The sequence below is a fragment of the Rhinopithecus bieti genome, unplaced genomic scaffold, assembly GCF_001698545.2.
Source record: "Rhinopithecus bieti isolate Rb0 unplaced genomic scaffold, ASM169854v2 scaffold_33444, whole genome shotgun sequence".
NCBI classification, from domain to species: Eukaryota; Metazoa; Chordata; class Mammalia; order Primates; family Cercopithecidae; genus Rhinopithecus; species Rhinopithecus bieti.
The window spans coordinates 750,377-761,753 of record NW_016814544.1 but is presented as its reverse complement, the minus strand read 5'-3'; positions in this window follow the sequence as shown (position 1 = coordinate 761,753).

The window sequence follows — 11,377 nt, the reverse complement described above, 5'->3', positions numbered from 1 at the left end:
CTACTGTTTCCATCTCTCTAGGCTTTGGGGCTGGGCTGTGTGTGTGTGTGTTTGTGTGTGTGTGTGTGTGTGTGTATGTGTGTGTTTGTGTGTGTATGTGTGTGTTTCTGAGGAGGCCCTACCCTGGCATGAGAAGAGCGTAGGGAATCTGGCTACACATCCTAGTGTGGCAGCTGGACCCAGAGGTGGGGCGAGAACCCTGTCTATGATTCACCCCGCTGGTCCTGGCACATGGGTCCAGAGACTTACTCCTCCAGGAACCCCTCTGCTTCCTCTTCCTCTCCACATCCTTAACCTTCAGCAGAACCCTACCCCTCACTCCACATCCCCAGCTAGAAGCACTGGATGGAATCAGAAAGTCCTAGTTTGAGTTTCAACTCTGCCCCTCAGCAGCTGGACAAGCCCCTTAACCAGTCTGAGACACTAGTTCCCCACTTGTAAAGTACAGTTAATCATTTTTATCTCTGACGGTGATTGTGAGAGTATAAAATCATTTCAACTGCCTAGCATGTGGTGGGAGCACATGAGGGTTTGCTCCTGTGTTTACTCATGACCCTCGGGGAGGATGGAGGCAAAGAGGGAGAAGTTGAGGGTGCAGGAAGAGAGATGGCAGGTGGGTGGGATGGGAGAATCTGGGGCATACCAGCTGTCTCATTCCCACCTTGTTAGGAGAAGGATTAGGAAAGAACGGTGGGAGGCGCGGGGATGGGGGTGGAAGGCAGGGGGCTGGCAGGCAGGTTCATCCATCCATTCATTCAACAAATGTTTATCGAGGACCTGCCACGTGTCAGGCCCTGTCCTGGGTGCTGGGGCTATAAAGATACAGAAGGGTCTGAAGCCCAGCTCTTCCTTCTTCCTGTAGGCATCGGGGTATACTTTCCAGGGGCCCGAGAGCCTGGGTCTGAGGGTGGACACCAGAGTTCTAGTGGTGTTTGTGAGCAGCGTCTAAATCTAATGGATGAATTTGGTCTTGTTACCCTGCTCAAAAGCTTTCAGCAGCTCCCCACTGCCCACAGGACAAAAACCCAGATGCTAGCCTGGCATTCAAGGCTGTCACTAGTGTGATCTCAACCTCTCCCCTGCCCTCTTTACCTCCTACCAACAGAGGGGCAGAACCCATCCCTGTGGACCAGGATTCCCGGTCTCTGGGTCTGTGTGTGCACCAGTTCCTCTGAGTGGGCGGCTCACCCTGCCTCGGCTTGTGAAATCCATCTGGTCTGCTGGGATCCTGCTCAAAATGTCACCTTCTCCAAAAATCATTACTCAGGCTTTCCAGCATGTCTGAGTCCCTGGCACTTGGTCACACCCTTCCTGGTGACTGGCATCTGCCTCCACATCATGACCCTCCCACCCCTTGCTTGGGCAGCAAACTCCAGGAGGCAAGATCTGGTCTCACCTGGCTCTAATTAATCTGTGCTTCCCATCCACATGGTGTCAGCTAATTCTTGTTGAATGAATGATCGCTGAATGAGTGGATTCTTGTTTTGGCCTCAGAACCAATTAGAAGGAGCCAGAAAAAACACATGGGGGTAGGGGAGGTGCAGTGTGGTGCAGTGGAAAAAACCCTTCTGGAAATCTCAGCTCTGTCACTTACTTTATCAGCTCTGTGACTTTGGATGGACAACTTCTTTGTCGGTATGGTGGAAGAAATAGACACGCCTCTCTGGGCTGTTGTAAGGATGACAAATTAGGTCGACTGCTTGGCATGTGGTAGGTTGAACAGATCACAGCTAGCATTACAGATGATACGTTAAAACCAAAAAAAGATGCCTGATGTCCATCAGTTGGTGAACGAACAAAGGAAACGTACCGTGTTTGGGATATCATTTGGCAATCAAGAAAAGTACTGACACGTGCTACAACACGGATTAATCTTGAAAACATGAGACTAAGTGAAAGAAGGCCAAATACAAGAAACTGCTAATGATTCTGTTTAAATATGAAACGTCGGGCCAGGGTGCAGTGGCTCATGCCTGTAATCCCAGCACTTTGGGATGCCAAGGCAGGCAGATCACTTGAGGCCAGGAGTTCGAGACCAGCCTGGCCAAGAGGACGAAACCCTGTCTCTACTTAAAATTAGCCGAACGTAGTGGCATGCACCCGTAATCCCAGCTACTTGGTTGGCTGAGGCGCAAGAATTGCTTGAGCCTGGGAGGTGGAGGTTGCAGTGAGCCAAGATCGTGCCACTGCACTCCAGCCTGGGTGGAAGAGGGGGGCCCTGTCTAAAAAAAAAAAAAAAAAAAAAGAAAAGAGAAGAAAAGAAATTTCCAGAATAGGCCAATCTGTAGAGGCAGCAGAAAGTAGTAGATTCATGATTGGGTAGGCCTGGGTGGAGGCCATGGGTAGTGACCGCTAATGAGGAAGGGGTTTCTTTTGGGTGATGAAAATGGGTGGACTTATGGTATGTTAATTATATCTCAATAAAACTTATTTAAAGGAAGAAAAGATGCCTGGATTCCGCAGGAAGTGTACAGTACACTTCTGTGAGAATCAGAGATGATTTCTGGGGAAGATGGGCAAGAGGAGAGTAAGTGGGAGAAGCGGCCACGTGCGCAGCTCTCATCGTTCTGTCCTGAAAGCCTTCCTCCTGCAACTTTATTTATTTATTTATTTATTTATTTATTTATTTATTTATTTTGAAACAGGTTCTCCCTCTGTTACCCAGAGTGGAGTGCAGTGGTGTGATCACAGCTCATTGCAGCCTCGACCTCCCAGGCTCAAACAATCCTCCTGCTTGAACTCCTGAGTAGCTGGGACTACAGGTTCATGCCACCACGTCTGGCTAATCTTTTATTTATTTATTTATTTATTTATTTATTGAGATTGGGGAGTCTCACTCTGTTGCTCAGGCTGGTGTCAAACTCCTGGGCTCGAGTGATCCTCCCACCTTGGCCTCCCAACGTGTTGGGATTATGGGTGTGAGCCACTGTACCTGGCACCTCCTGCAACTTCTTCCTCAAGTGGAACCAATGAGGAAGCAAGCAACCCAGGAGTTTCACAAGTTTTGATTTCAATGAGCAATGGGCTTCCAATGCAACCCTTCTCTCCTGCAACCAGCCTCAGTAGAGAGGAACTGGAGATGAATTGGCCCCCATCACACCTCCACAGTGCCAACCTGGGCCCTTCCATCAGGGGGAGAACACCTGCTGTGTAAGGAACAGAAAACAGCATGAAATAGGAACTTTGTGTGATGATCCCCTTTAAGCCTATTCAGCCCAGGGAAGTGCATATGATCAGCCCCATTTCACAGATGAAGAAAGTCAGGTTCACCCATTAGTGCATTGTGGGGCTGGTATTTAAACCAGGTCTGTCTGACTTGCAAGGTCACATTCATTTAGACATTACCTTTACATTTCTTCTTCCTCCTCCTCCTCCTCCTCCTCCTCCTCCTCCTCCTCTCCTTCTCCTTCTCCTTCCCCTTCCCCTTCCCCTTCTTCTTCTTCTTCCCCTTCTCCTCCTCCTCCTCCTCCTCTTCTTCTTCTTCCTTCTCCTCCTCCTCCTCCTCCTCCTCCTTCTTCTTCTTCTTCTTTCTATCTTTTCTTCTTCTTCTTTCTATCTTTTCTTCTTCTTCTTTCTATCTTTTCTTCTTCTTCTTGTTCTTCTGGTGAGGTCTTGCTCTATTGCCCAGGGTGAATGCAGCATCATCATACCTAAATGCAGCCTTGAACTCCTGGCCTCAAGCAATCCTCCTGCCTTGGCCTCCAAAAGTGCTGAGATTTCAGGCATGAGCCACCATGCCCAGCCTGCATTTATTCTCTCGTAAGAAAGATATCATTGTAAAACAGATGAGAAAATAAAGAGGGGCATGGAAAAGACGCATCACTATTAAATGGACAACTCAGAGATACTCATGGTTAACATGTTGCTATGTTCCCTCCTGTCATTTGACTGGATGTATGTGATAATTAGAATTATCTCATAAGCTTTTCCTTATGTAATCAAATAGTAGCCAAAACCATGATTTTAAATGGCTGCTCACAACTCCATCTCATGGCTTTGCCATACCTTATTTATCCCCATCCACCCCCTACTCCCTTTCCCCTTCCCTGCTTGTGCAGGGGTCCTAGATGGTGGTGAGCCGGAGGGCAGCTTCGGTCAGCAGACTAGAGAGTACAAATAATAATAACACTCAGCGGGCGGGCGAGCAATTGTCAAGTGGGCTTATCACAAAAGAGCACCTTGGGATATTCCAGAGAATGACCTCACACCTGCTAATCACTATCCATAATCTGGTGCTAACTGTGCTTTAGCTGAAGGTGCTGGCAGGTCCTGCCCAGGGGCTGCCAAGAACACGTCTATTCTGTGAGAATCAGAGATGATTTCTAGGGAAGATGGGCGAGAGGGAGTAAGCAGGAGAAGCGACCCACAGGCACAGATCTCACCTTTCTGCCCTAAGAGCCTTCCTCCTGCAATGTTGTTTTGTTTTGTTTTGTTTTTGTTTTGAGACAGGGTCTCAGTCTGTCACCCAGGCTGGAGTGTAGTGGCAAGATCATGGCTCACTGCAGCCTGGACCTCCCAGGCTCAAGCAATCCTTCCCAAATTCAAAGCTTGGAGTGATGGTCCCAGTGGTTATGTCTAGGAGCCCTTTTTCCTGCCAGCCCCTCAGGGGATAGATGATTCTCAAATGCTTCAGGTGTGACATGGGCACAGCAGTGAGTCATTCCTCTGACATTCTTTGGGAAGAACATTTTCCATCCAGGCTTCCAGGCATAATAAGCTCCAGTCTTTTGGTGATAAGGAGTTCACAGACAGGACAATGTCTGAGTGAGTCTTAAACCCAGGACCATGGCTTGTGTTCACACCAGACTCTTCAGGGAGTTTGAGGTGTTTGTTGTTGTTGTTGTTTCTTTGCTGGAGTACAGTGGCACAATCTCTGCTCACTGCAACCTTCGCCTCCTGGTTTAAGTGATTCTCCTGCCTCAGCCTCCTGAGTAGCTGGGACTACAGGTGGGTGCTACTACGCCCAGCTAATTTTTGTATTTTTAGTAGAGACGGGGTTTCACCATGTTGGACAAGGATGGTCTCGATCTCTTGACCTCATGATCCTCCCGCCTCGGCCTTCCAAAGTGCTATGATTACAGGCGTGAGCCACTGCAGCCGGCCCGATTTTGAGTTTTTATGTTCTAATCCCAAACATCTGCTCACAGGCCCCTCAGCATATTCTTTCCTGGGTCCAGTGTCACCTCCCAGGCCTGCAGGTAGGCTAGAGCAGTCGGGTGTGTGGGAAAGGCTCTGTGCTTTGCAGGCACTGACCAGCTGTGTGACCTTAACCACCCTGAGCCTCAGTTTCCTCAGCTCTAATGGAAATAGGTACCACAGGGGTTTGTTGCAAGGACTAACCCTGGGAATAAAAGGTAGCAGCAGCTTGGGCTCTGGACAGTCCATCTGGAAATGGACTGTCCAAGATCAACTTCCAGTTCCTCCCAACACAAGCTCTGGCACTTAGATTCCTGGTACCTCCACTGCTTCATCTGTAAAATGGAGTAACAATAGGAATACTTTATAGAGTTGTAGGGATTGAGTGGCTGGACGAACATCAAGCACTTCAAAGAGGACCTGGCATGTAGTGAGTGATCAATATAAACCACCTGGCTTGTAGCAGATGTGCTGTGTGTGGCTGCAGGTGTTATTAGCAACATCTGTGCACCCTTCAGAGCTTGCACCACATTTCACTCCTGGTGGAGTCTGGAATGCCACTACTATAGGTCAGGATGGAAAACCTCCCTGCAAGCACTTGCCTTAGCTTGTTTCCACCTAACAAAACATCACAAGTTCTTTATTATTTGGAATGGGAAAACTTCAAAGGCAAAAAAAAAAAAAAAAAAAGACTTTCGAATTACTCCAAATCTTAAGCCAAAGTCAATGAAAAATATCAATCTTTACATTCAAATTTTGCTATACTTTTGTCTCCCCAGCAGTCAACAGAGAGAATCCAAGTGCACAGGAATGTCAATTATCAGGGGCGGGGCTATGAATTTCTTTCAGAGCCCTGGGCTGGGGAAGAGTGCAGGCAGACAGATCTGAGTCCTGTTATCACGTTCTCAGATCAGGTGCCATTTTAGGAGTCATGAAGCATCTTAGTGCCTTTGTTTGCTACCTATAGTGCCTACCTCAGAGAGTAATAAGGATATCTAAGTCTCCACGTGAAAAGTGGTCAGCCCTGGCACAGGGTCCTTCATTAATGGCAGTTACTAATTTTTATTACATATGCAAAATCATATTACAGGTCAAGTACACTATATGACAGTGAAACAGTTTTTGTGTGTTTGTTTTTGAGACAGAGTCTTGCTCTGTCACCCAGGCTGGAGTACAATGGCGCGATCTCAGCTCACTGCAACTTCCACCTCCCAGGTTCAAGCAATTCTCCTGTCTCAGCCTCCTGAGTAGCTGGAATTACAGGTATGCGTCACCACGCTGGCTAATTTTTTTGTATTTTTAGTAGAGACAGGGTTTCACCATATTGGCCAGACTGGTCTCAAACTCCTGGCCTTGTGATCTGCCCACCTCAGCTTCCCAAAGTGCTGGGATTACAGCCATGAGCCACCAGGCCTGGCCGTGAAACAGTTTTATTGTGTTTCTGTGGAATGCGTCCTACCCAACCTATAGCTAACTCCTATAGTTCTCTCAGTTCTCAGCTCAGATATCCCTTCCTTTCTGTACTGTTACCTAGTACTGGTTTTCATAGCACCAGGTACCTCTCTGGCATAGAGCTTGTCACAGTTGCAGTTTAATGTACTATCATAGGATTTTAAAAATATTCAGGTGTGTCTTTCATTAGGCTTTCATTTGGGAACTCCACGCAGACAGTAACTGTATATTTTTTATTGCCTACTGTATCCTGAGAATTTTGTACCCTACTTAGCACAGAATGGAGGCTCAATAAATCAATAAATACTGGACACATGGGTGGGGGGAGAGAGAGAGAGAGAGAGAGAGAGAGAGAGAGAGATTCAACCTACAATCCCAACTCTGAGCTTCTAGTTCCCTGATGGTGGGGACTGTGATGTGTCTCACACGGTAATGAGCATTTATGTAGAAGAGGCTCAGAAAATTTCTCCTCACAGAAAACGGAAGAGTTAGAGTTCTTTTCCAAGCTCCACTGTTTACTGGCATGCAAAATTTGGACCACCACTTAAGTTTTCCAAGCCTTGTCTTTTCTATCCCTAACATAGGACAATATTCAGGATTGTTGATTGTTTGTTGGGGGCACCATGTTTCAGGCACTTAGTAGATTACTGTGTCACCACATTTCAGTTGGTCCTCCTCAAGCCCTGCAACATCTGCGAGGTAGTCATCCTTAACAACTCACAGATGAGCAACAGGAGACTGGGGTGATGAGGGAACTACCAGGGTGGTCCAACAGAACCAAGAATGGAACTGGGGTCTTTTAAAATCCAAGGACCACATTCTTTGTGCTTTCCAAATCATCATCTGCCCCATGCAACTTACAGGATAAGCTACATTAAAGAACATAGGCAAAGGGTAAGTTACATTAAATGTACGCAAAGGGTAAGTTACATTAAAGAACGTACGCAGAGGGTAAGTTACATTAAAGAATGTATGCAAAGGGTAAGTTACATTAAAGAATGTACATACAAAGAACATAAGCAAAGGATAAGTTACGTTAAAGAACGTACATACCCAAAGGGTAAGTTACATTAAAGAACGTATGCAAAGGGTAAGCTACACTAAAGAATGTAGGCAAAGGGTAAGTTACATTAAAGAACATAGACAAAGGGTAAGTTACATTAAAGAATGTAAGCAAAGCCTGGGCGCGGTGGCTCAAGCCTGTAATCCCTGAGGCCTGAGACGGGTGGAATCAGTGGACGGTCAGAGATCGAGGGCATCCTGCTAACACGCGTGAAAACCCCATCTCTACCTAAAATAACAAACAATTAGCCGGGCGCTGTGGCCTCAAGCCCTGTAATCCCAGCATTTGGGAGGCCCGAGATCGGGCGGATCAACGAGGTCAAGGAAGATCCGAGACCAATCTGGCTAACACGGTGACCCGTCTCCTACTTAAAAAAAATACAAAAAAAAAAAAAAAACCTAGCCGGGCGAGGTGGGCGGGGCGCCTGTTCCAGTTACTCGGGAGGCTGAGGCCAGAGAATGGGCATAAACCCCGGGAAGTTTGGAGCTGCAGTTGAGCTGAGATCCGCCACTGCACTCCAGCCTGGGGCGAAGAGCGGATGACTCCGTTCTCAAAAAAAAAAACCAAAAAAAACAAAAACAACAACACAATTACAAACAATTAGCCGGGGGGGCCGAGGTGGCGGTTGGGCCCTGAAAGTCCAGCTACTCGGGAGGCTGGAGGCAAGGAGAATGGCCGTGAACCGGGAGGCGGAGGCTTGCCAGTGAGCTGAGATCCGGCCCACCTGCACCCCCGCCTGGGCGACAGAGCAAGACTTCCGTCTCAAAAAGGGAAAAATAAAAAAAAAAAAGAATGGTAAGCAAAGGGTAAGTTACATTAAAGAATGTACATACAAAGAACATAAGCAAAAGGTAAGTTACATTAAGAATGTATCATACCCAAGGGTAAGTTACATTAACATTAAAGAACGTATGCAAAGGGTAAGTTACATTAAAGAATGTAGGCAAAGGGTAAGTTACATTAAAGAACATAGACGAAGGGTAAGTTACATTAAAGAACGTATGCAAAGGGTAAGTTACATTAAAGAATGTACACACAAAGAACGTAAGCAAAGGGTAAGTTACATTAAAGAACGTACATACCCAAATAAGTTACATTAAAGAACGTACGCAAAGGGTAAGTTACATTAAAGAACTGTATGCAAATGGCTTTGTGCTAGTTATTCACCACCACGGGGAAGTGAGGCATGGACAAGAACGCAGCCTCTTCATTCGGATCCTGGCTCTGACACTTGCCTGGCAAGTGACTTAACCGTTCCCAGGATCAGTCTTTTGTCTGTAATTTATGAAGTTTAATGGCACTTGTGTCCTAAAGTTGTTTAGAAGATTGAATGATATGGAGCACTTAACATACTCAGCACCTAGAAATTCCTGCCTAAAATCTCATTTCAGGGAGCCCAACTCAATCTTTGACAGGCTTAAACAAAAATTGTTTTTCTTCATGTATTCACTTACACAGCAAACATGAATTGAGCCTCTACTGTGTTTCCGGAACTGTGCAGGACCAGAGAGGCACAGGTGAAGGAGGCAAGGCTCTGGCTGTACTGGGGAAACAGCAAGAAGATTGCTACAATGAGGTGGGAAGGGGGCTGGACTAGAGAGAAGCCCTGATTAGTCTCCTTGCTACCTTTCTCTGGGAGAGCCAAGGCAGGCTTCCTGGAAGAGGTGATCCTTGGGTGAAACTTCGATGAAGAAAAGGAATGAGCACAGTGGTTAGGGAGGAAAGGACATTCTGGGCAGATGAAATGACATGTGACAAAATATGGGCGATCATGTCACGTTAGGAAAATAGCAGGGCGTTCAACATGATTGGAGCACTGTGTGTGTGTGTGGTGAGGGGGAGAACTGAGGTTGTCAAGAAGTGATTCTCAGCTGAGCATAGTTTTGCCTCAGAGGGGACATTTGGTAATGTCTGGAGACATGTTTTGATTGTCACAGCCCAGCAGCGAAAGTACTACTAGTATCGTTTTGGTAGAGATTAGAGAGGCTGCTAAACATCTAACAATGCACAGGACAGGCCTCTGTAACAAAAAAGTGTCCAGTCAAAAATGTCCACAGTGTTGAGAGGTTTAGGTAAGTAGGGGTCAAAACATAAAGAGAGTGTGCCGGAGAGCAAGAAGGAGTAATTGGAAAGTGCTGGTGTAATCAGTTCTGGGTTTTAGAAAGCTCATTTTGGCTGCTTGTAGACAGTGCATCAGAGGTGGAGGAGGTGGTAAGACTGGAGGTAGGGAAAGTAATTTGGGAGCCACTGAAATGATCCAGATGAAAAATGGTCAGCAGGCAACTAGGAAAGTGGCAGAGGAAAGGGGGATGGATGGCTGGATGAGATGGTGAAGAAAGCACTACAACTTACTAATGTGTGGATGATGGGCAGGAGGGATGAAGGATGCCCAGAGTCCTGCCTTGCAGGTCTAGTTGGAAGGTGATGATTTCTTCTGAGAAAGTGCCCACAAAAAGTGAAGCGGGTTTGTGTGTGTATGTGTGTGTGTGTGTTTGTGTGTTGAGTTCAGTCTGAGATGTGTTGGACTCACGATGCCCATGGGAGTGGAGAAGCATCTTGGGTGATCATATGTGTGAGTCTGCATCTCAGAAGCAGGCCTGGGGCTGGAGATGAAGACTTGGGAATGATCTGCATATATATTTGGTAGCTTGAGCCACGAGAGATGACATAACCTGTGGAGGGTGTGCAGAGTTAGGAGAGACGTGCCCTAAGAAGCCAGGTGATCCCCAATATTTAATCATCCGGAAGAATAAGAGGAGCCTGCCAACAAATTGGGAGGGAATGGCCGCAAAGGCTATTGAGAAGGGAAGCAGTTCTTAAGAAGGGGGAAGTGAAGAGGTATCACTACTGCAGAGGTCAAGTAGGATAATAACTGAAGAATGTCTGTTGGGTTTGGCAACGGGGTGGTCAGTGGGCACCTTGACAAAAGCAGTTTTGGTGGAGCAATAGAGATAACAGAAACAAGATTGCTATGGTTTGAGGAGGAAGAGCGTGTTGAGGAAGTGGTCAGTGAGTCTACACTGCTTGCTGGAGGAGCTTGGCTTTGGTGCAAAGCAGAGAAGCCAGCTCACTCATTGACTTAACCTCCAAAAAACACAAAATCATCCATATCTTGGCTCAAATTCCAGCACTACCAGGACATGGTTGGCCCCCAAAAATGCCATCCCACTTCTCCTCTGCTTGTCCTATCCTGTCTGTCAGTCTGTTGAGCCTAGGATAAGCACTTCTCAAGAAAGCCTTCTCTGCCTGCCCTCGTCCTTTATGTGATCCTGGCAGCACTGAAAATGTGTGTGTCTTCCATTCATGTTAGTTCTACACTTCTGAGTGTCTCCTCAATACATTGCCCTGTTTTACTAATATGTTCATCCTGTTTGCCTTATTTATCAGCTGCCTTAAACCTCCCTGAAGCTAGAGATTCTCTTTAAGTATTTATTAAATGAATGAATGAATGAATGAATGAATGAATGAATGGATGATCCAGAGTCTGGCGGAGGCTTGTGTGCATGGTGGATGAGGCTCAGAAAATACCTGCAGAATCGAAATAAGTAGACTGTACTCTGACCTAAACACAGTTAAACTTTCTCCAGGGGGTTGATTAGTCAATTAATTAATTCATTATGTAATGGAAAAACTCCTTCTATGATCTGAGTAAGTTATAGGCCGTGAACGAGACAGACAAGGTCCCTGTTGTCATGAAGTTTAATTTCTGAAAGAGACAGACAATAA